The sequence below is a fragment of the Strigops habroptila genome, chromosome 7 (genome assembly GCF_004027225.2).
Source record: "Strigops habroptila isolate Jane chromosome 7, bStrHab1.2.pri, whole genome shotgun sequence".
Taxonomy (NCBI): Eukaryota; Metazoa; Chordata; class Aves; order Psittaciformes; family Psittacidae; genus Strigops; species Strigops habroptila.
In genome coordinates this window covers 65,916,834-65,943,222 of record NC_044283.2, presented here as the reverse complement: position 1 = coordinate 65,943,222, position 26,389 = coordinate 65,916,834, and the positions used below count along the sequence as shown (strand labels likewise).

The 26,389-nt window shown below is 38.6% G+C and overlaps 1 protein-coding gene across 4 annotated transcripts in view; it reads right to left on the bottom strand.

The window, feature by feature from the left end:
* SLC7A11 (solute carrier family 7 member 11) overlaps nucleotides 1–13,664 on the bottom strand; it is a 94,536-nt gene extending 80,872 nt beyond the window's left edge. For 2 of the 4 annotated variants that reach the window (XM_030492886.1, XM_030492889.1), the window contains exons 1-2: nucleotides 10,378–10,641; nucleotides 500–597 (exon numbers count right to left, since the gene is read on the bottom strand). The gene's annotated coding sequence lies outside the window, so the exon portion shown is untranslated. Of the gene's footprint in view, nucleotides 1–380; nucleotides 396–499; nucleotides 598–10,377; nucleotides 10,642–13,594 lie in introns of those variants that run through there. The other 2 variants (XM_030492887.1, XM_030492888.1) reach the window with 2 other exon arrangements.
* Nucleotides 13,665–26,389: the final 12,725 nt, after the last annotated feature.

Here is a 26,389-nt window from a genome sequence, read left to right as displayed (position 1 = left end):
ACAGAGAAAGATGGAAAAACTCCAATTAATCCCAAATGCACAAAAACAGAGAAGGCTGTACAGATCTGAAGTTTCTATTAGAAGACTTATAAGGAGGCTTATAAGATGACAAAAATATAAAAAAGCATAAAGTTAAATGTATCCTTATGTGAGCAAAAATTCCTGCATAAATATAACAAAATCCTTGTGGAGAATAAGAATTTTCCTAAAGCAAAGATATCTCACTGGTCCTACACAGATGTGCTAGTCTCTTACCTGCAGAAAAAAAAAAAGTGACCTCCATGTATATTCATTGAAAGCTTGATTTAACAAGTGAATTCCTTAGAGTTTTTATGTGCCCATAGACCGTAATTCAGACCCAGCAAGACTGCTTTTCTTACCACAAAGATGAAAGCCTGTTGAAGATGAACAGGTATGTATGCCTTCTTTCATTTTGCAAGGTTGCAAACATGCTGATTGCAACACAGGAGCAATTTTTGAAAAACTACTACCTGCATACCTGAGGGATGTGATGAGCCGAGAGATAACCTTCCAGTGTTCCACCAACCTGTTGTAGAGCTACCAGCAACATCTCCTCACTATCACAGAGGCAGTTTTCTACCATGAAAATAAAAGAAAGGATGGTGTCTTATTAAAAGAGAAAACTGAAGCCATCTATAATCTGTACAAATGACCCAGAATGATCATATGCTTTAGGATCATTTCCCCATCCCAAAGCCACCACCTAGGATTATTCCAAAATGCACATCACAGCCATTACACAAAACAGTTGGTCTTTCAAGGAATGATAAATTCAGAGTCCAGTTAGGATCAATAAAGATCAGGTAGCAGCTTTATAAAATCAACTTTGTCACTGAGGGCACCCTAATTAAATTTCTGCTCAGGTCAACGACCAGCAGCTCCTGTGGTGCCCCCTGCTCCCTTCCCTTCCCATCTTCTCCATTTCCCCTGTGAAACTTGTCAATACAGTCACACACTTTTAAGACACTATTTGCACTTCAGGGGTAGTCAAAGTTAAACTTATATAGCTCAGTCTTTCCATGTGATGTGGAAACTGAGTAAGATAAAATAAGCACACCAATATGAGGTTCTTCTCTCAGAAGACACCATAAACACTTGGAGAAATGACTTTATTATCTTTAGACCACCCTGGGGACAACTTTTCTCTTTCTAAATTCAAAACTTTTCAATAAAAAAACAAAAATTCCCAATAGGATATCTTGCATCAAATTTTACTGTATGTTTTTCTTAATATTGCCTATCTTATTTTACAAATAGCCTTTTTTGAGCTACAGGCAGAAAAGCTTATGAGCTCCTAGCACATCCTAGTTCCAGTGGGCTTCACAGATTATTCATGTCTATACACCCCCCTCCTATCTAGCAACTAAACGTCACCATAGACATGCTAAAGAGAGGTACATAAAACGAAAAACTTGAATTGTAGCACCTAAAATCCAGGCTCACTGATATTCTGCTGTTCTGCAGAGACTTTCTTTCAACTACTGTTTTCTTTGTATGATACTTGTTTTGGTCTACACAAGAAGCAAAAGTCCTTTCCTACATCAAAGTTATTCTGAAATAAATCCATGGAAACCTGTGTGGACATAGCACCTCCTGATCTGCAGTTAGAATTCGGCCCAAAGTCAGGATTTATGAACCTGGCAGTAAAATTTATGGCAGTACTTAAAAATGACACAGTTTAATTAAAATGAGAGATGCTAGGGTGGATTTTTTTTTTATCTTTTTACAGTTTCGTGGCCAGACTGCTACAGTAATTGAGGACTCATCTTATTATTATGATCCTCATCGTAATTATCTTTCTTTGTTTAATGTTCAAACAAAGTTTCATTTCTATCTTTCATTTCATTTTACAGATTTTGATCTTACTAGCAGCCTGGAGAGCCTTGTTTAATTCTCCTACATGTTAGGACCAAAGAAGAGAACTAATTAAAAACTGGGAAGGACAAAGAAGGTTCAGGGCAAGGTGGGGGGGAGCATCATAACAACAATTGCCAATAAATGCACACCTAATCAGAAAGCAGAATTATCAAGGTATTATTCCAAGTACTAGTCTCCTACCTGAGTAGTTCTGCCTTTCCTTACTAGGTCTGGAAGAGAGTTTCTGCCTGTATTTTCATTAGGCCCTCACACATCTAAATGTCCTGCACAATGTTTTCTTATTTATTCATTTCCAGTCATCTTATAAAAAAACACAGGACAATTTTAAAGAGCATATAGCCTCTCTTTGTGAACTGAAAACCAATACAACATGAAAATCTATTTATTACAGAAATGATGAGTTCTGAGTATTAATAGTGCTACAGTTACAATGTGACAACCCAACTATCCTTCCCTTACAATGATTACAGCCAAAATGTTATCCCAAAATCTGGCCTAGCTGACTTTCTAAAACAAGTGTTAGCAGACATATAATATTACTCTGCAAGTAAGGGAAGAGTAGATCAGAACCTGTCATACTACTGAGCTTAATAAAGCAGAAGGGCCAGGAGGTCACTGCTAAATTGTCACAGCTTTAAGAGGAATTCACATGCATAGACACTGTCTAATTCATTTGCAATGCTTTCAGGTATCTTTCTGCCTCTGCTGACATTCCAGCTGGGCATGGGTATCCCATAGATCCTGTATCGCAACTGCCAACCATACAGAGGTTATATCAGCAGGTATAAGTGTCTATCACAGTTAAGTACCTGAATCAGTTCTCTTTTATCTGTCTTTCACTGCCTGCAAACTGTAAGCTTGTAAAAACATTCCTTGTAGCAGTACTACTCCTGATACTGCATTGTCCATCACAATCCACTGGGATACTCACTATTTCATTTAAGAAAAAGGTCATATTTCTTCTTCTTCTTGCACTGGTATAATACAAGATACCAAAAAGGCATGCAGGATTTAAACAGGTGGAAGTTAGACCACCCTTGAGATCCAGTATATTTAATTCTCAAATTTCTGTATCAGACTGGGACAGATCGCATTGCAAGGTGCTTCAGAACAAGGCATAATTTTAAGAATCAAATTTCAGCTTCCATGCCCATGGTCCCACTGCATCCCAACTCCACCAAAACGAACTCTAGGCACCCGGACTAGCCAGAAGCTGTGGCAAGTTTCCCCAGGCATCTTGAAAGGGGATCCATGACTCCAGCGAATGCTGCAGAGCTCCTCTCCAATTATCTAGATGCCACTGCTTGTAACATTCAAAGTGCATTTCCTCTCTAAAATTAACCCTGACTCCCATGTTCAGAAGGACTAAGAAAGTTTAGAATTTAGAAAACAAACAGAATTATTCTCCCTGACTATTGGGGTTTCAGGAGACTTTGGCAGAAACGACCAGCAAAGACACTTGCTTTGAATTACAAAGAGCAACAGGGAGACAGACTTGTTAAGCTCTCAAAATTGCTTTCATTCCATTTACACCAAAGAAATCACACAGTGCTCAACACTTCTAATTTTCAGTCACAGCTAGCCAAACTTGATCCCATGGTCTCTTATTAATTTTTCCTTCTTGCAGTCCCAAGCAGCTATATTAGTTCTCCATTTTAATGTGCTTTCATCCTGTGTGATTTAGATTCTAATGGTCAAACTGAGAACTTCTATTACAGGTATCACTTAAATTGGATGAAGGGCTTCCGGCTGCTTCTGTCAACAGAGAACAGTTGATTGTTTATTAGTGATATGCTTTTAGCTTGTTTTTGAGACACTGTTGCTGTTTTGCATCTAAGAGGCAATTCAGCACTTTTAACGTTGCCCAGACCCAAAAGGTCAATTCAAGAGAGCTGCATTATCATGTAAATATCACACAGATGCAAATCTTATTCCACCGACACATCCTGAAACAGAGTACCCCTCAGGCTTTTTCTTTAGGTGAAGCTATTTAGGACCAATTCCATACATACATTTTCAAAGAAAGGGAAGGGAAAGAGGTACCAAATATTATTTTTACTTAGGGTGCATTCAGAAATAGCTGTTGAAGCAATTAGCATCCTTTTTTCTTGTAGGTATAGACACTAACACAAATGAAAATCAGCATTAACACATCAGGTTTGGTATCAAGTTATCTTTAAAGTCCAGTGCAAAGAGAGTAAGACTTGTTGTACCTTGATGGTGTACTTCTTATACGACTGTGGCTGTAGGCCTGGTTTACTTTATGGAGAGCACAAAATCATTTGTAATTAAAAAGCAGTATTATTATACTTTAGAAGATGGTAACTGAGAAAGGCCAACATCTTCAAGCAAGCCTTGACCTCCAGTAGCTGAAAATTTACAGATTTCTGCTCCTCAGGCTACTTTTGCTTGTGGGTTTATGACTATTCTGAATTTCCCCAAAACATATATTTAACTGCCAAGATTTAGGTTTAGATGACTAAGCTTTAATGGGTCACATAAGGTATGCTTCATAACATTCAACTATAGATTACACCATAGGCTTTGTTAATAACAAAGAAAGAGGCATTTTTAGGGCCAAGGTCATCCGACCTATTTTGTACATCTACCTTCAGAATGAGATCAGTCATGACCCCAGCATCATTCATCCTTTTTTCCATTCCCTGCAAATGGAGTTTTGCAGTTTCCTCAGATGGAGACACACCATAAAGGTCTACATTTGAGCAAATGAATCCCTGCCAAAAAGGCAAAGGGCAAGTTCCCACTTTGCAGTGGAGGGCTGGGTGAAGATCCCTGAGCTAGTGGTGACCAAGCTGGACAGACAGCAGCAGGGAGCCACACAGCAAAATTAGCCTGGGACCCAGGAGCAGCAGAGTGCTGCGCTCAAAACACGAAGTTCTGCTTTCCAGACAGCTCTGCCTGCAAAACCACCTTCACAAAGAATGCTTCTCTATATCAGGAAATAGTATCTTATTCCTATTTGTTGAATATAAACACTTGGATACTATTCAGCTTCAAGTGAGGCCCACTAATGCACTATTTATAATGACTGCTTGCTATCAGAATGGTTTCAGACATATATTCAAGGTTCATTTATATTTTACATGTCTTGAAAAAAGATATTATTCATAATACTAAAAAATATGTGACAAGGAAAAGGAAATAAACACCACTTGTACTGCAGAATTGGACTTTTAAACTGGTGGAAAACCTGTATTTCAATATCTCTGGATATTTAGGGGTAAACAACAACTTAATTTTTTTAAAATGCCTAATGCTTGACAGCGTGTGAACTTCACAGCTATAGATCATTATATCTCGCTTCTACAATACAGGGCTGCAAACCCACATATCCCTTCATGAAAATACAGGTTAGTTTACAAGACCTCACATTAAAAGTTTTCTGGAAGTGAATTAAAAAAAAAATAAAAATTAAAAAAAATCCTACCAAAAAAACCCAACAACTAAAAACTTTCCTGCAATGAAAAGTCCCTATAAACATTGGATACCAGTAAATCACAATTAAATAAAGTCTTTCAAATAAAAAAGATTACTTAATTTATTGAGAAAGAAACTGCTGTTATGCTTGGATGTGCTTTAAGAAGGAAACATTTTGTAACTGGTGACTTCAACAGAAAAGGTTTTCCTGATCTTCTCTCTCTGGCACTTAGAAGATTCATTTCTATCTGCTTTAGGTGCTAACGGGGGTATGAACAATAGTTATTACGGACTTACTTGAAGATCTTTATTGGAGCAGCATGTTTTTTTCTCTTTAAAAAGTACTTGAGTTTTGAAGTTAAAATTATTAATAAATAGTGAAAAAAAAATATTTTCTCTGTATTTGTTTCCTCTAGGTTAGAGTGTGTCCATTTCTGGGGAATACGTTTTGGATGTGACATTGCGTAAAATCTAGAGGGCATTTCTGCTAGGAATATCTCCAACCTGTAACAAACTCTTTGCAAGTTAAAATCTCTAGCAGTTATGTTGAGACTTTACTCAGAAAATTAACTTCAGAAACTATTGAGCTAGAGATCCATGTCAGCAGTTTCCAGAACAAATCTGATCACTCCACAAACAACACTACATCTATAGCAACTGTCAGTCCTATAAATTTAGCCTTGGGCATTAGAACAGAAACATAAAAGCCATGTACTTTGTTCCCAGCACAACGCTAAAAAAAAAGACTGCCTGTGCCCGTTGTCTCCTGAGGAAGAACAGAATCATACTCCTATTTTATACCCTCAAGGTCTGACACTACATTTTAGTAAATAATGCTTCACCCTTCAGATGTCCATTAGGATTAACTACCTGTATGCGTCAGGATTAAATTTCAAGAAGTAATGTGAAATAAGACTGAGAATAATGGGATGAAATGGAGAACCAGAAAATGCATTATATTTCCTGTCCACAACCCACGTGCTCAAGGGGGGCTGCTTGACTTCTTTGTTTTGCCAAGTTTCTTCTGCTGTCACAGCTACAGACTCAAATGCTCTTCTTGAACCCTTAAGATATTAAATAGACATGTTACAAAGTGTAACATCTGCTCTGGAAAACAATCCTCACCTGGCAGGAGGAGTTAATTTTAATGCTTTATATACTTGTTAAACTTATAATTACCAGAGCTATAGAAAGTAACACATGACCTACAACACTAGTTACCCAACATGTCAGTGCTTAGCGAAACACTTTGGCCAGGAACATTATAAACAAACAAATACATAGTTCTATAGCAGCTTTATCTCTGTTACTTTAGAATTAATCAGAAATTAGTCATTTGTTTTGCTGACTACTCAGTCCTGGCTTGCTCACAACAGAGTAATTCAATTTTGCCTGCATCACAAGGACAGGAATTTGAAGAATAGCTTCTATACAAAAATTAAGCTGATTTAAACCTGATTTTTTTTTTTCTTAATAGGAAATTTCACTGTATTGCAACTGGTTCACATGTGGGTTTTTCTTTCTTACATGAACAATGTATGATAGAATAGTTCCCCTAAAAAATTAATAAATCAATCTCTCTTGCCCATATTTCTACACACTTCTTCATTTCTTTGAAATATGTATGATCAGCCTAGGATGTAGTTCAAAATGTACAGTACTTCACAGTGAAAATATTTCCCAGCTTCCAAAAAAAGGGTTAACTTAGTTTGAAGGGTGATCAGAGTTTTGACATACTTCTTTTATTGATCTGACCATAATAAGGCACATATCAAGACTGCCACCTGAACAACACTTTTTTGAGCTGGGCATGATATCTGCATGCCAAGAAAGCTCTCAGTCACTGAGTGACAGCAGCTATTGCATCCACTCATCCCTAAAGGAAATGTATTTTCTGTTAATACCCGCAAGTGCTCTGCTAGCAGGAATTTCCAAAATCTGGATTGTAATGGCCTCAACATGCTTTATTGATCTATTTTATTTCTTTATTGGAGCGTGGCTAGAAGCAAAATGATCTGTTTTATATAATGTCCTGACCTTCCCCTAAGCTTGGCAAGAAACCTCAGGCATAGCTGAAAGCATGGATGTCATGTAAAAAAATAGATTTTGCAAAGGCTTTTGAAAAATCATTCTCCAGCTAAAGGTCACCGAATACTAGTTAAACTATATAAGGACACTGGGAATTAAGATTATGTACCTTTGGCTGTTTTCCTGCTTCACAGAATGTGAGAACAATTAATAATGGAAAGAGCTTACAGTATTAAATGATCAGGGCACTTAGCTGAATTACACATGCTATTTCCAAGACACCACAACAAAGACTGAATCGTCTGAAGGAGGTATGCTCTTCTGCCTGCACAGGGTATCATCTTGTTCCTTTATGATTTTTGAAAGCTCTACCCCATTCACAACTTCTTTCCTGAAGGAGACAAGACAAACACAACCCAGATTCCTTTTGTTTAATTGATTTAGAATCATAGAATAGCTTAGGGTTGGAAGGGACCTTTAAAGATCATCTAGTTCCAATCCCCCTGCAATAAGCTGGGACATCTTCAACCAGACCAAGTTGCTCAGGTACCTGTCCAGCCTGAATTTGAATGCTCCCAGGGACAGGGCATCCACCACCTCTCTGGGCAACTTGTTTGAGTGTTTCACCACCCTCATAGCAAAAAATTTCTTCCTAATATCTAGTCTAAATCTCCTCTTTTTCAGTTTAAAACCATTGCCCCTTGTCCTACCATTATAGGCTCTACTAAAAAGTCTTACCTCCTCTTTCTTATAAGCCCCTTTGAAAGGCCACAATGAGGTCTTCCTGGAGCCTTCTCTTTTCCAAGCTGAGTAACCCCAGCTTTCTCAGCCCTTCCTCGCAGGAGAGGTGCTCCAGGCCCCAGCCCTCTTTAAGGCGCTCCTCTGGACCCAAAGGTTTACCATCTATCTTCGATTACACCTGAACTTCCAGTTAACTTCAAAAAAAAAAAAAGAAAAAAAATTACCCAGGAAAGAAGGGAAGATCCCTTCCTAGATTAATAACCAGTTAAAAGATATGCAAAGAAAGGGCCAGTTTTTGCAGCAGAGGGAGACTACCACTGGGGTCTGTGCTACACTCCGTTCTGCATTCCCAGCGTCTGCATAAAACAGGAATCTGAGAAAAGAGAAGACAGCAAAGTGTTTGAAACCAGGAATTATTAGGAAGGAAACTGAGAGCATGATGGAAACAGACAGCCAAGACAAGAGGTGAGGCAGAGGAGTGGGGGCAGCCATCAGGCTCTGCCTGCACACTGGGCACCAAAAAGGCAGAGTCCAAGAGCAGGCTCTAGCAGACATGGTCAAAAGTCTAAGAGCTGAACCCAGCTCAACAGCCATCGGTGTGATGGCTCCACGCACCCTGTGTTGGTCTCAAACTTGCGTAAGTGTTTGTTAGAGAAAGAAGAGGGGCAGAAGCTGCAGAAGTCAATATGTTATTTTAATGCTTCCCTGAAGCATGTGCTCAGAGTAACAGATTTGAATGAGAAAAATGATGGAAGGTAAGAAATAGTAAAGCTTCAAAGATGATAATGAAAACATTTGGTTGACAACTTTACTTACATCCCCTCAGTAGCAGTTCTCAGAGTGGAAGCTGAAAATACATAGAGCTAAATGGAAGAAAACAGGAGTTGGGGAACACTGCCTAAGTGGAAACGAGTCAGAATGCCAGGCACTTTGGGATTTGGGACTGGCAACACCTTTCCTCTTCCCTAGTCGCGGGTCATAGTTGTGGATTTTAATCCCTTGCTACAGTGAAGTAGACACTCTGGGACATACTGTGTAGCAAGGCAAGGAGGTTCGAGGGAGAGTGCTAAAGATCTAGTGCAAGTCTGTCTGCAGCTGTAATCCCTTTTCCGCTCTAAACTGTATGCAAGTCCACAGGAGACGCCATATGGTTCAGTTATCTTTGTCCACTAATCTGAAGCCAAACAAGAGAGAGATACCCTGATTAGAAGGAAAGGAGTAAGGAAAGCAATGGAAGGGGCAAGAATACACCCAACCCCCTCTACCTTACCAATGCAACACTAGCACGCACTTCAGAGAAAGAGAGTCATATATTTAATCTGTTTATCTTTATTCATCATCTTGCCTTTTGTACTAAAAAAAAAAATAGATAAAAATATCTAAAACAAAATTTGGCACAAACCCATGCCAACTCCCACATGAAACAGATACTTTCTTCAGCTATACATATTTACCTGATCAAATCTTTCTTACACACTCTCGAAGCAGAGTGATTCAATAAACTTGGGATAATAAAATAATTTAGTTAATAGTTTTAATTAACTGAAAACAAACAATCCCACATTGATTTAGGGGGTCTGCAAAACAAAAAAAGAAAAAAAAAATAAAAATGAAAGGGAGTAGATGAAAATATGGAAGAGGAACATTTTACTTCAGAGAACTAGCAGCTCCTAAGAGTTCTGCACAGATTTTTCCTATGGTGAAAGTGTATTTAGGGTACAACTAATCTGAATCCAGACCTGTACTTCTACAGAGCCAAGTCAATTTTGGCTCATTACTGGCAGACCAAAAATGAGTGAAGAGATACATCATTCCTAATATTTTCCTATTCTAAAGTATATATCTGATTTGGCACCTTAGAAGAATAATAATCTCATAACTGTAAAATAATGCAATACGAACTGGCCATAGGAAAAGCATGGGGATTTTGACAGAACAAAGTTTTTGCAAGGATAAAGATGTGTTTTACTGGGACTACAGAACTACAGATTTATTTTTTTTTTTTTTTTTTTCTACCTGTTCTGGGCATCTGCACTTTTATTTTTCCAGTTCTCAGAGTGAATGGGAGTTGAAAGCAGCTCTGCTCCAGCTTTTACACTTTTGCACAGGCTGAGCACCAGCAGTACTACTCCTGTGTTTCTCACTAATACATATAAGTAAGAGGCAATTTTTTATTTACTGGAAAACAATAAACAAAAAATATTAAAAGAACCAAGGAGAAAAACCCCAGTTTCTAATGAAAGCTTTCATGACATGGCATGTCCCACTTACCCATACATCCTCTGCTTTCTGATGTTCTCTCTCCTTATTCATCTCTGCTGAGGAAGTACTGCCAGAAGATCCTACAGTGAGGTTACTTCTTTCAGCACTGCTTCCAATGCAACTAGTTTCTTCTGCATAAAAGACAAGAGCAAGTGTCTTTCATTTCTTTTTAATGGATTTCATGCCAGGAAGAAAGTCAGGACTATTTAGCCATGCTATTTTTGTCATCATAAGCAGAAACAGAAGAGATGTGAGCTACATCTGTGCTACCAGGCTTGGCATGCACTCCAAAGCAGAAGTTCTGCACCTCCATGTGTCCCAAGCCACTCCCGAAATCTAGCTTCTATACTACTAAGGACACCTGGATACATCATAGTTGATCCCAGCATATTGTCTAGGTGTATCTTAGGTAAAGTTCTGAAGTACACCACCAGATAAATTTAACCAGGCAAATCAACTCCTTCCATCTTACTTGAATTTGGGAGGTTGGTCAAGAAAATATAAGACTAATTGGCAACTTTCAGCAATTTCTGCTTTACTAATAAAGACTTTGGCTATGACTGAAATTTCTCAGAGGCTGGAGAGATTTTTCAGATGGTCAGCAGAGCTCAGTCTGCAAGACATCAGGAAATCATTCATAAATGGGGTTTCATTTTTAATAAAACCACATAAAGACCCCTACAGACAAAAGCAAGCCACCGAACAAAGCAGAAAACAAACAAACACAAACAACAAATTACACCCAAATTTTTAAAGTTAACTATTTTGCCTCCAATGTCCAGGACTGACCATGGACTTTTGTCCATAACAGGTAGTCCTCAGATTGAGAACAACTGGGATACCCTAAAAGAAAGCACACTGTTGCCCAGGCTAACCCTGTGGTATTCAGATGGCTAACTGTTGCCTGCAGCTGCCTTTAAGGTCTGAATAAAGAAAAAGATTTACTGCAACATGTTAGGAAAATGTAGTGCAACGTAAACAGAGAAAATTACTGAGATTTGCAAAATTAAGTGCAGGTTTTGACAAATCCAGTAAGGTAGAGAAGATGTCAGAAAAACTGAAGAAGCAGAAGGAAAAGGCAGCTGCTGGAGTTTCAAACTGCAGTCTTCCCTGTCCCCATGGTGAGGGCTGGACAAAGCATCACACAGCTCCAGCTCATCTGGTCGGAAGAGTTTGCTTTTGCAATAGGCCTGTGCCCATATGTCAAGAAAAGCCAGAATCTTTGATCCTGTAAACCTCAATCCCATTGAGAACAAGGAGCAGAAGAGCTCAGGCTGGGAAGGACATTTTAATCAAGGGCAACCTGTGACTGCAGGGCTCTGACAGACATGCAGCAGCAGATGAAAATTGGACAGATGAAGCCACTACCACTCCCTGCCTTCCTCCCCACCTGCCTAACAGATGTTGCTGCCCCCAAGGCAGGGATGTCTGATCCACTCATGAATCAACTCCTAACTCACCCCGCTTTTCAGCCTGGCGTTTTGAGGTAACCTGACATCAAAGAGGGTTTACCACCAGCGGGGTGGAGCAGACAGCTACAGGCAGTAACAGCTTTAGCCGTCTGATGCTAATTCACTGCTGCATTCTTGACAAAGCCGCTGGCCCTACTGAGTGGCCAGCTGTGCCGGAGGACCAGGATGGCAGTGCCCCCCTCCTGGAAGCAAGCCCTGGCAGAGGAGGGTGATTTGGCTTTCTCTGCCCAAGGACCAATTTGTGCCTTATCAGTAAATCTGCTCCAGGCTCCAAGAAGGACAGTGATTTGGGGAAGAATTCACAGGGGCCTGGAGATTTAAACTCTACACCGATGCTGAGCCCTTGCTTTAAGCACAAACTTGACTCAAACATGTGTCCTTTTATGCTATAATTCAGTGTTTTGGTGAGTTTCTAAGAAGAACAAGAAGAAACAAGAAGAACAAGAAGAAACAAGAAGAACAAGAAGAACAATAAACTTGATACTTACTGATCTGTACCAACGTATCAATTGCGGCCCAATAAGCATCTTCTGAGCAGTACTACCCATTCATTTCAACAGCTGCATGCTTAGCAGGAAAAGGCCTGACTTCACATAATTTCACTCTCTGAATAATATCATTTACACATAAAATTACAAGAGTTACTTTACATTTTGTTCTTTCACCGAAACAACTGAAAACTTAGTGTTATAGCTATCCCAGGCACTGTATCCCTGCTTAGCCCTAAAAGGAATATTCTGAAGGCATTGTTTTGTTCTTTATTTTGTTCAAATCTGAACCAAGGCCAAAGTAGTAGCCTTGGCAAAAAACAGCCATCCCAAAAAAAAGGAAGTAAATTTTTCTCAGAGAAAAATACCAAACACAATAAGGATATGGAAATCTGTGGAACTTAGAGGTAGTGAAAACCTGGGCACACTGAACTCCAATCTGCTCCTTAAAGAGTTCCTGATCTGTTTGCTTGGGGACATAATACTAAGGACAAGATTATTTATAACATATAATAAAAGCACAACTTTAGGTCCTTTTAAAAAGTTAGTGATATTGATCTTCAGTTCTTTATACAAGACAGTATCTGTTACTTTCCTAAACATTTACTGGATTGCAGCTAAATTTATTTTTTCATATAAAATGAAAGTGTGTCTGGCACAATTTCTTTTTTTATAATGCCATATTAAATCAGTCCAGAGACACTGACAACAGAGCGGTAAATATTTAAGATTACATCTTCTTTCTTACAACATTATTCTTTTCCTTCTTTATCAGATCTACTGTCAAATAACTCAGTTCCTCCTTTTATTCTTACTCTTCAAATACTCTTCGCCTCTCTGTTACTCTAAGGTCATCAGATTTTACTGGAAAGATGAACAAGACATTGAAAGTCTGAGAGAGCACTTAGGTCATGATCCAAAGTTACTGGAGTCAAGCAGAAACACTGTCTTCTGTTAGACCAGCTAACATTAAGCTGCAGATATTTATTGCCACTTCTTGTGATCATATGCCAAAGCCTTCAATAACATTACAATGAAGTGTTTATTGGAAAATGGCAAAAGTAAATGATTGAAAATATGTCCAGGTAGAAAATTTGATGTTTATAACCCTTTTCCTATCGAGGAATTCCTGAAAGAGTGAAACAAGTATTTCTTTCCATTTCTAAGGAAAAGATTCACAAAAGACTTCAAACAAAGCTCAGGGAAGCGTTAGGAAAGTAGCATTGTCCAGCAGAGCTGGGATAATCCTGCAAGTATTATTCTGACCTGGAATTCCCAGCAGGTGAACAGCTACCTTGCAAGAAATGCTGGTGACCATCAGGCAATTGCACACTTCCTATGGAAAAAAAAGCAAACCTCAATCAACCAGTTATGCTTATATACGATGACACAAGACAAATGTTAGCTACCATCCACAAACATTTCTCAAAAGAAAGCTTTTGTATTTGCATGTCTCTGAAAATGAGTTGGGTCAAGCAGAGGGTTGTGTTGGTCAGTTGTTTAGTTGGTTATGGGCTCCTGCTGCTGTTTTGTTTCTCCTAGATGACAGACTTGCCTTGTTTGAAATTCTGATGCAATCCACAGTAACTCAGGCAATGCTCAACATTTCAGGGGTCTGCCTTTAGCCATAATTATCAGCTCACCTTTGTGCTCTGCACTTTCGAGGGTGGCAGTTGCTATATATTACCACAGGTAGGAAAAAACCTCACAAAACAAAAGCATTCTTGAAGGGACACCAAAAAAGCTACAAGTTTGTCCACTGACATTTTCCTCCTGGATAACTCAGGCCAGGAGGTCAAAACAATGGCTGACTAACAAGACAGCCTGTAGGGAAAAGGTTACCATTAATAATGCAACAGAAAAGCACTGTGTGCACAAGTAATGTAGGAAAAACATACCAAGACGACCAGGAGGATACAGGGGTCATGCAAGAAATGGCCACATGCTAGTCAGAGAAGTGATTTTCTGAAAATGATGCAATGTTATTAGCTAAACATCCTTCCAGGTGTTCAGAAACCTATGCTCCCTATGCATTTCCTGTAGAAAATAAAGATCTACTAACATTCTCACTTTATTATTAATATAAGTCAGTGCTTTGATGATCTTGCTAGGTGGCTTTCATGAAGGACCCCTGACTTGTGCAGTCAAAACAGACAATTCAAGAAAAAGAAAGAGAGAAAAGGGAGAATGCGAATGGTGCTGTAGATCTGGCAGATCTGGAGAAGAGGATTCCTTGCCCATGGCAATGACTGCACAAGCGTTGGCGGGTCAGTCAAATGATGCCACCCAACTCACACAGTCATCCCTAACAGTTTACACACTAATTCAATCTTTGGTCTAACAGATATTGATACTACCAAAAAGACTCATGAGGGATTTCTCAAGGAAGCTATTGTCCACTAACCAAGTCAGCTTAAGAGGCAGCTGAGAAAAGACTTAATATCACACCATTCCCAGATCTGTGAAGAACTGAGTCCTGTACAAAACACAGGCAATTTCATAGCAGCATTCTTAGAAGCAATGTCAGCACATAACAAATTTGCATCTAATTTGGATAAAGCCCGCATGTCTTTTTCCTTTCTGTGGACACCAGAATGCAAACCTTGCAAGTGGAAATCCAAACGTAAGCAGTACAGGCTGAGAAAATAAATGTACTCTTCTTCAGACATCATTGCACTTCAAATCAAACATGGGAGGCTTGGAAGCTTACTATTTGAATGGTGTGGATTCCTGATTTCGAAATAAATTCCATTAGCAGCATTCTGACAGAAAAAACACCTTCTTACAACACACATGTAATTTTAAGGTTTTAGAAATGCATAATGCCGGGTATTAGTTAACAGCAAACCTGTTCCATTTTCTTAGAGTTAAGTATTCTTTAACTCTTCTCTCACAGTACTGTAAACCACGAACAACTTAAGTGAATTCCTGTGAGTTACAGCAGTCGAAGGCTTATGTAAGTGGGAAGAGAATCATGCTGTCTATGCTCCATAAACTAAGCAGAGAGAAGAGTTTGCATAATGGGTTTATAAACAAAAGCCCTTCATATCTATACTCCATGACCAGAAAATTAATCTGTCCTGCATAAAAAAGGAAAGATGGCCCACCTTACAACCCCTCGTATGAATAATAAACATGAGATACAAGCCAGCGGTCAATATGAAGGAATTACAGCTAAATCACTAACAGTTTTCCTTTTATATAATAGCTTTGGAAGGGGTTTTGCAGTTTATTAGTATGAAGACAGTTCTTCTGTACAAGATGGTAAGTGTGTAAGAGTATATAATTGCAGTGAGAAAATGGAGACAGTGTGTAGGCAAATTGCACATTTAGTAATCTTTGTTGCTAAATAATCCCTTCTCCTACCAATGGCAAAATGGAAAGCAGTTCCAGAGTCTTTGCACTGTCTTTTGCCTGCTTAACACAATGTGCTTGCAAAGAGGCTTTTAATCACCCTTTTCAGGTACAACACAATAAAAATGGTTTAAAACTGCTTTTGGTGAGGTAGGAAAAACAGCCTCAGCAGGGTAGCTTTCCATTGTGAGCTCTGTACAAGTGAGGGAGATAACAAAAGTTTCAGTTTCCTAATACTCTTTCTATTCTGATCCCAATCTTGCAATTTCAGCCGGTCCTCATTGCAGGCTACTGAAATAAAGACTTCATGGGACTATGAGTGAGGCTTACTAAAAACAGTGTTACCTATTTCATCAAGAACTAGCATATATGTGGTATTAGGTCAGAAGCCTATCCTGTCTATAATTGATCATATTTGGAAGAACAAACAAGTTTCTTCATTGCAGCGTGTCTGAGGCGTAAGCATAAAAGCTGAAGAGAGGAACTGAACACAGCTTTTAAGAAATAAACCAATTAGAAACAACTATACTTATTTTAAGGATAATACCACCTAAAAATTATAACTAATTCACATGAATATAACAACATGCACAAATCAGTTAATTGTGTTGCTGGCTTGTCTGCAACATCCCCCAGTTGACGTAAAGAACAAACTTTCCTGCATTTCTAGTTACTTCTCTGAAATGTCAAACATTTTCCTCAGAAGCACAAGGGCTATACCACAGAGATTGATGAGAAGAAACATTCACACTCCTATCCCAACTGATTAATTTCTAGAAAAATTAAACCACATCCTGAGACCTTTGGGACCTCCAACCATCTATATGCCTCATTGGTTTTACACATAGCTCTAAAACCACTATGGTAAGCCACAAAATCAAAATTATCTGGACTAAGTGTTCTCGACCAGTGATGTTTTCCACTGAACTCCCTCTTCTGACAGTGCAATATCTAAGGAGAAAAGACGGAGAGAGTGTCAGCCAAGGAGCTAGACAACACTAATCCATCACACTTCAAGGGGAAGGAATAGCTCTACATTGAGCCAACCCTCGTTCTAATCATGTGGATATCTAATCTCTATATCAGAGACATACTAACAAGAACAAAAGAGGCTACAAAGACAATGAGTTTTGCTAGACTTTGAGTATATGAGCTCCAACTACCTTGGGGTTGGACATTCAAAGCAATGGTGAAGCCAAGGTGTGGTCGGGTAAAAGTGGTTTTCCTGTGACTCAAACACTCCCTGAAAAGCACAGAGACACAGAGGCATCAGGGCATCCAAGTCATTGCAAACATGACAATCTGATTTTGGACTGGCACACACTTTTCATCCTTTATTTAATGAACCAGTGAATTCAACCTAGTGTTAAAGCACGTTATTCATGTCTCAAGTGCTCTGTTACACTGTCAGATTTTACTCACCCTGCCTGACAGAAATCAAAGTTTATCTGGGCATAAACAAGGAAATGATACAGTGCCAATTTGTGTGGCAATTATAATGGGGCCAGTTGTCCATTTCCTCTTCTCATATAAGCTGATACCCTCCAAAAATCAAGAAAAAGAGATACAGAGAGGAGAAACCAGTGAATGAATACTGAAGCACCTACCTTTAAAGCACCTGGCCCGAACAAAGAGTGGATAGAGTACGAAGGAGTCCTGCACTCCATCACAAGAACACATCTGTGCCAGCCAATGTGATAGCTGTTCTGTACTGGGGATTAGGGAGTTGTGGGACTAATTGGGGAAGGGTTTGGTTCACAGGGCAGCAGCCACTAGGGCTCTTCAGGAAGAAGGAGGGCAGGCCAGGAACAGCCTCAGCTGTCATCATGACACATATCTATACGAGGATTAAGTCTCCATCTGGACCAAAGTAAAATGTCACTAGCAGCAACTTCTCTAAAACTTCCAGGGGTGTCAGCACCAGCCAATGGTGCCTGAACAACCTGCACTGCCAGCGATGCTGCAATCTTGTCAGCCTGGTCCTCCCTCCCTGACATGAGAGCTCATTTCCTCTCCTCTGTCCACCAACAACCAAACTGAATCAAAACTCTTGTAAAATGATGAGAAGCGGTCAACTGAACTGACAAACAAGGTGATTCAAAAGAAACAAATGTTTGTTACGGAGAGTTATCATCTCCCCGTTTGTAAAAGGGGAAAAAATACTGCTCATTTTGCAGTCATCTCGCTTGGGACAAACAAGCACTGAAAAAAATCCCGCTCCCATCCTTTCCAGTCAACTCCTCCCTGCTCACACATTCCTGCTCAAGATTTATAAACTGGTATAGGAGGTATGAAGGCCAGAAGAGACTGTAGTCATGCCCAATGCTATTTTACACAATAGCCAACCCTGAATCAGCCAAGACTCCTGCAAACCTCATATCTTGTACTTCATCAAGAATCTTATTTGAAAGGGAACTAAAGTAACTTTGCACAAGCAACTGATCAAAGAGGCACAAGTTATTGCTCGTATGACACTTCCTTTTGTTAAGACGACCTCTAAACAAAACGTGGGTCCAAAACTGGGTGATCAGAACACCCAGCACACTGCTGAGCATCAAGTAATTCAGAATCTAAATGCATCTGTACAATATCTGAAATATTATCTTGCTTTATAACACACAATCGTGGGATCAGAGTAATTGTTTTGCAAGCACAGGCACTTTTCTCTCCTGTTGTAATCCACTAACCAGGAAGTGCATCCAACCTGCACAACAAACAAAGAAGACTAAATTGTTAGCTGTCACACACAAGATAAAAGGGAGAAGTCATTTCTGTGTCTCCAGTTGTACAGGCTGAATTCAGTTCCAGATCATAGTCAGTCTTGCCAATTCTAGGCATTATAAATTCATCAGTCAGACTTTACCCCTCCTGAAACAACCACCTTCCTCAAATGCCTTTTAAAAATATCTTTCTCATGCTGGATCCTTTGTCTTGTGATGTCTGGACACAGAGGAGGAATTATGCTCGTATTTTCAGGCTTTTCCCTGCAGAGCAGCTGAGCCATGAGATCTAACACACACTCTCCTCTTTTTCTAATAAAAAAATGAGGGTCTCTCGTCCAGAAGTCAGGGCTTCCAGAAAACTGCTAAGGTCCCTGATGAAATATTGGCACTAGTTAACAGTTCATATACTTCTCTGAGATGGTGAAGGGAAACCAGTGGTAAAGCTAATTTTGACACAAAAGTGTCATTATGAATGACATTTACAATAAGCATTAGATTGTAGTTTAGTAAAATTTTTAAATGAATCCATGATACAACTAAAACACAATTTATTTTTATGTATGACAAAAGTGGAGAATTGTGGAGAACAGTGTCTTTAAGAGAGACTGCCATAAACAAGTCAGAACCAGCCACAACAGATTTTTGTACCAAACCAGGTGTCTCTAATTCAAGCATAAATTATTAGGCTCACTCTAGGTACAAAGGGTAAATCTCTGCGGCCTGAAATATCAGTTTTCTAAATACAAAAATACTGATTAATGGTCTCCATTAAGACTAGCTCAGGAAGTTCCAGCACTGAGGCAATATTTCAGCAAAGTTGTCCGATTTACATTTTTTTTAATATAAGATACTTCTATAGCTCACAAATTAACAGACAAGGAAGTTTTGATTATCCTTAATTGAAAATAAAAGCACAGACCATCCCTGTCCATCTCCACTCACTAGAAGACTTCAGTCTTCTGTAATCCCAACGAAGTCCCCAGTTTTGTGACTATAGTCCATATTTGTACGGTACCCTGAACTTCAATACTTCTCTGAGCCTGTACTTTGCAGCTGAGCAAACCCAAAATAATTTAGAAAATCTAGCCCCCACAAACACATAGAAAATAAAGTTGTAAGACAAACTTGTAGGATTTCATTTGGGCCTAAGCCATTTATTATGCATTAAATAGCTTGTACATGTGCACAAAAAAGCATCACAAGCTGAGGTAGTTGTGTTTGGAAACTTTAATTTCAAATTAAATTCTAGGGGAAACTATTTGTTTACCTACCTATTTAGATGATCTCAATTCCTACGAAATCAGTGAAAAGATATCTCCTCCTCTCCTCTGCTATTCTGTATTAGTGAAAGTAGTACACACAGACAACACTGCTTAAAAATGTCAAATTACTATACAGAAATATGTCATGCCTCTGGCAAGTGGGATATACCTACTGGTATCACATACACTCCTGGACTTCCATTACAGTCAATGGAAAGAAAACGTGCACAGGTCAGAAGGAACTGAAAAGGGATCAGGGGAATCACGTAATAAAAATACACGTTTCTCTCCTTTGGATACGCATGGATTTTAGGGTGACTGCCTCTGATTCAGGCGTTGACTCCTGTCAGAGACATCTGAAATCAGGTGAGATGAATCTCAGCACCTGTAAGCGCTCCACAAGCAGGGACCTCATCTGACTGAGAGGAGGCATAGGTAATCAGCTGAAGGCGAACCCTGCCAGAAGGTGTTGTAGCAGAGAAGTCCCAGATTCCATCAATCATAAATATACACATGGAGAATATGAAACAAAAGGAAAAAAATCAGAATAAGAATCTTACTGAGAGCTCTTAGCCTTGTCAGATACCACATGGCTCAGAAGATCACTCCCATTTTTTTCTACAAATGTTGTATTATATTTACACTCCATTCAGATTTTGGAGGGACATGCTCTATTACTGATCAAGTTTGTTTCACCTGTTCGCCAGCTAAGATATCTTTCTTCCATAAATCTATGTTTATTATTCATCTCCCTTTTTCAATGCAAAGTCAGTCCAAACATGTCATTGGAATCCCATGTCCTTACTTTAAATGAAGGATATGTGTTTCCTATATATATTTATAATTTTTAATGAGATCTATACTACATTGTGTCTGCAGAAGACTCTCACATAACTAAATATCCAACTAGCAATCTGGAAGGCATCTTAAACAGCCTCTCTGAAAAAGAACTTCAAACTCAGAAGCGTATATAGTTCATAAATTGTCAGTAGCTACTAAACTGTTATGCAAACATCTGCAGGATGGGAACTTTTAAACTATAGACACCAGTGATTCTATTCTCCTAGGGATTTGTTACAAAAAAAATCCCAAAAAAACAAAAAAAGAAAACCCCACACATATTATTAGATAATATTCAAAAACTGCATATTATTCTAAGCTATTCAGAATCCAAGTTTCTGACAGAATACAGGAAATACACATTTGTTTCAATCACTACTACAGATTTTACTTGCTAATAATTTGCCGTGAAGAAAAAGAAAGTAATTAAAGACAACCATTAATACAGAGAGAAAAGAGGAAAATATTTAACAAAAGATAAGTGTTCTTAATGAACAGTACAAGGGAAAGAACAAACTTTTCTTCTATTTTAATTTAATTAAAAAGTTTTTTGCTTTTTCCTTAGAAAAGTGAAAGAAAAGAAAAATACTTTGAAAAATTATTATTCTAACTATGGTTAGTTATAATTAAAAGCCATCCAAAAATCACAATGTAATATTTAGCAAACTGTATCTCAGGTAGTGACTGTTCAGTTGGAGGTTTATCATACATAAAATTAATCCCCCCAAAACTGACAATAGAATGCATTTTACTGACTTGCTTAGAGTAAATGATTAGTTATTAGTTCCAGCCGAGACTTCGCTGTGACATCAATGTAAATTCCTGCAAGAAAAACACATATCCTTTTTTATTTGTGCTCTTCCCTGCCTTCGGGCATCCATCTCCTGTTGCTGCTACTGCTGTTATCTACTGCAATGGTTTTCACACAGGTGGTATATGCATTACCATGCACAGGTCTAGCCAAAGTTTGACATAGGTAGGTATTTCTCATACCTTTTCTTCCTCATTATGAAAGATTTGTAAAAAGGTTTGTTCCCATACTAACAATTATGTGATCTAGAAAGCCAAGAAGTTTGACTATAGGTTTGGGATGGTCCTAAATCACTCTTTAAAAGAAAATCTCTGTTTCACAAGGCTACTCATGAGACAGTCCTGTTTCCTGTTTGAATCTCATGAAATTCCCGACTCATTCTCATGCTCCAGGCTGTACCCCCTCACTGCATCACACATCCATTTCCTTCCTCTTGAAATGGGAGGGTGTATGAGTCTAATCTTAGCACATTAAATCTTCCAGCTATTTTGTCTTCACCAGGACTTGACTCTATTTTTGGTCATTCAAAGCACATTTTCCCTAATGAAGGTCCAGCTCTCTGGGAAATGAGGCCCAAATTTGCCCATCACAGCTGTCATTCACTCAGGTACTCAGCACATGCCATCACCAGAGACAAGTCCAGGTCATGAAGGAGAAGTACAGACAGCAACCTATGAGTGTCAATTAGTGTTCAGGTTCAAGCTGACTCAGCTTCAGTGGCAAGACACAGCTCAAATTTTGTGTGTACCAGCAATTTTCTGCTTTCTTGTGCCTGTGCTCTAGCTATTACCAAGCTTTGCTATTAAGATATTTTTTCTTCCTTAAGTCCAAATATAACTGCTGCTTCCTTAGGCTCCTGCCTTTTCTTCCTTTTTGTATTACAGGCTTACAGGCTAATGATCTGTCAAGTAATGCTAAATTATTTGCTTTCTAATTGCCTGTTTACAAATAATAAATTGTGGAGTAAGGTGACTACCTTAGCACTTCGCATGCATATTTCAAAACAAGAATTTATACATTAGAAACAAAAAGCTCAAACCCCAAGAAAACTCTAGTCCTAGTTATTATTCACAGAAGTATTTCATCCACGATATCAAAATATTTTACAAAATTTCTGTAGTATTTATTTTTTCATCCCCTTCCAGTATCAGTTACTTTGACTCCAAAGTCTAGGAGGTTTTCTCATTTTCAAAATCTCCTGAAAATTTAGTACTGCCATAATGCTGTATTTTAAAACAAACAGAAAAAAACCCACGATTGAATCCACTGACATTTTTTCCACCTTTAAGAATTCTTCCTGTATGACAACTAAAAAAATAAAATAAATAAAAAAAATCCACAGACAGCTGACCAGGTTTGATATCAGTTCATAGAATCATAGGATGGTTTGGGTTGGAAGGGACATCCCCTGCTACAGGAAAGGACACCTTCCACAACAAAGTTGCTCCAAGCCCCATCCAACCTGGCCTTGAACACTTCCAGGGATTGGCATTCACAACTTCCTTGGGCAACCTGTTCCAGTGTCTCATCACCCTCACAGTAAAGAATTTCTTCCTTATATCTAACCTAAATCTCCCCTGTTTAAGTTTGAACTTGTTACACCTTGTCCTATCACTACAGTTCCTGATGAAGAGCCCCTCTCTGGCATCCTTGTAGGCCCCCCTTCAGATATTGGGAGGCTGCTATGAGGTCTGCATGCAGCATGACACAGGGGCTGCACAGGTAATTTGGAACTCCAAGTTTCTAAAAGTTAAAGAGCTGATGAGGATCTCCGTTTGTAGCAGGGAAAACACAGAAAGCAGAGGTGCAAACGGGATGCACACACACAGGAAACAGGGCCCTCTACCTGTCTCCTCCAAATCCTGTAATTATTTTTCTTGGATGGATTTTTGCTTATATTTTCTTCAACTCTTTCTGTACTCGACAACAAATCAGTTACACCAGTGGAGCACTCTGGTTACCCTGAACCTCTGAACAGACTGAAAGTGGAAAAAGACATGAAAAAACACTGACTAAAGACCTGCCGGCAACTCAATAGCGTAACATGGGAGGGAGCCAAATAAAGCTCCTATCTTTCAGACCTTTCAGATTCACAAAACAAATTTGCTCCAACAGTCCACTGAGAGCTTCATCCTTGTTTCACAAACATGCTGCAGTTTGACAAAAAAGAATGTGTGGGTTTGGAGAACAGAAAAATGAAACCTTGCATCATCGCAAGGCACTTGCAGAGGCAATGAGAAAATGATATAACATCAGTTATAGCAAAGTTGTGGCATTAAAACCATCCATAACAGTATCCCTTCCTTTTTGCTCATCCTTTATCTCTGAACTCACGTGCTTTATCAAGTAAGCTATCTCAGAAGCAGTTTACAGAGAAGAAAAATCAACATTGTGTGACATTGCTGTGTCTTGTTATAGCATTGCACCCGTACTATTAAATTATCTTTTGTCACTGTGGTCTCTAGTGGTGGTCATCTGTCACCCTTATGGGTTCAAGGACAACATGGCTGGTTCATGCAAGTGTTTCTACATCATCTCTTGATTATATTATTAGGTTAGAGATGAAGTATCTTGTAATTGAACTTTTGAGAAGTTACATTCAGTTACTGTTCTTGACAGATGCAGATAATTTGTTAGTAATTAACTACCCTTCAAAAGGAAATTTAAAGTTAAAGTTAACTTTTTTAATGTGAAAGTTTTTTTAGAAATTTATTTTGTTTGTTTTTCATAAAAGATTTAGGTTATCTACACTGGCTTAAGATCTAGCTGGCTATTTTGTATTTTAATTTCCTGCCTACCTTGAGAAATAAATATTAGGTATAGCTGAAATCTTCTTAGGCTTTCTGTGTTTAATGTCACATATTGCTAAAAACTTTGAGACACAATCTCCTTGCTGTGACATCTAATGCCAGATCAGGGTTTGTCATCTGCAAAGAAAGAGAATGTCTCTGTTGGTCTTTCATAAATATTTCATTTCTATGATTTTTTTTTTTTTTTTTTTTTTTTTTTTGGGCTTTCCTTTTTTTTTTTCCCTTCTGTTTTTTTACCTGCTTATAATCAAGAATATTAAGATCTGACTGTAGCTGCTAACAGCATTGTCGGCCTCATTACATAACATTTGTGAGAGGGCAAGTCAGATATAAATATCCATTGCTATATGCTTGCATTCCCCATATAGAACTTTCCCAATCAAGGAAAGTGACCTACAGTCATACCTAATGACTTCAGTCTGAATCATGGCCTTATGGCTCTCTTCCATAGTACCTACTGTGAGTGAAACTGTAAGTAAAAAATAAGCGCATATAATTAGGCAGTGCCTGGCTCACATGCTTAGACTCACATTTTCTAAGTGACTACATTAAAACCAAGATAGACATTAAGATTTAAAATGCTACTTATTAAACTGAGAAAAGTACCTCCCATTCTGCTGGGAACTCCAAGTTACAAGGAGGCCACAAAATCAGAAGTGCCAATGGGAAAGTAGGATTCCTGTCCATCTCCTCCAGCTCCCTTAGTTTTGGTTGGGGTTTTTTTTCATAGAGCTCTTCCCTCCACACAAGCGTTCTAGTCCAGTTTTGGGGGATCACCCTTTCAGAGAACATTTCCTTTTAAGAAAGACAGAGTTTGAAAATACAGTTCTTCAAAACAGAGGCAGGTACTGCACAAAGGCAATAGCTAAAAATGATTTAAAAACTGATTCCAGTCCAGCCTCAGCAAATGGAGTTAGAATTTCACACTAGGAATTAAAGTGGCTCCAGTAGGAATTTGAGGTTTTGTGTTATCTGTAAAATGAGATGCCCATTCTGCTTGTGCATGTCATCATTAACAAAAAGCCAAACCAAAATTAGTTCTCTTTTCCATCTCATTGAGGAAATGGGAGAAAACTTTCTGCATGGTTCATTATAGCCAACTGCAATTAATAGCAATACCTTCAGGAATTTCAAACAGCTCTGAGGGGTTTGACTACTTGCACAACTCCCTGTGCCAAAGGAGACCAGCTGTGTTGTGAGGCCACTGGCTACCGGACAGGGTCAGGATCTGTCTGAGCAGATCAGCCACCTTCTTATCAAAAGTGCTGGGCAGAGTGTCAGGTAATCATGAATAGCAGTAGGCCATCGCTCTCTGCCCCTATATTTTTGCAACAGTTTTTCAAGTCACTTCATCTTTTCCCTGCAAGCCAAAGCCAGATGTAAGACTGGTTTTACTGCCATGGAGAATAATAAAAGAGATGCCATTAGTCTTTAATTTAAGGTTTACGACACAGAAAATTTTAATGGGAGTTAAATTAACTATTGACATTTATCACAATAATTTGTTCTGCAGCCTCTGACCTGCAAGACAATAGCAGGATAATAAAGGCTTCAGGACATGATCAAACAGGGAGAAGAAATCGTCAGTTACCAGATGCAAGGGAGCAGCCTGTCAAATGTGAGACCTTCTTGTTTTACAGACAAAGGAAATCCAGTGGTGACTATTTTATCTATGAGATATACTATCATACAAGCAATCACATCAACTTTCACATCCATTCATTTCACAAGTCTATACAAAATGAGGTCCTGAAAAGTCTTTTCAGAGGTAGAAAGCTACATTACTACTGACCATCATGGGATACTAAATGGCCAGCATGACATCCTCACAATAAAAAATGCTTTAAAAACTTTAAAGATGATTTAAAGATGCAAGATTAGCTTCAAAAATACTTCCCATATAAACCAACTATGTTTTAAAAAAATTTTAGGCAGGGTAATATAAAGGAGATCTAAGACAATAAAGGACAGTCTTTTCTATTTAATGCTTTATTCCAAGAATACTGTGACAAACTGGAATATTGTGGATTTCCTTTCAAAATAATTTTTAACACCAGCTATTACTAACACATTGCAGGTAGGTCTATATTCATCCAGGGTAATTTCACTGGATTTCGCATCATGGGTAGGTAAAGGTAAGGGGGGGTTATATTAATAAAAGGATAATACCACAGCATATACCTGCTAAAAGCCTTCATTCTGGAATTTTCTAATTAAAATGTTGGTATCATATAAACATGACAGAGCTTGTGCAGCCCAGG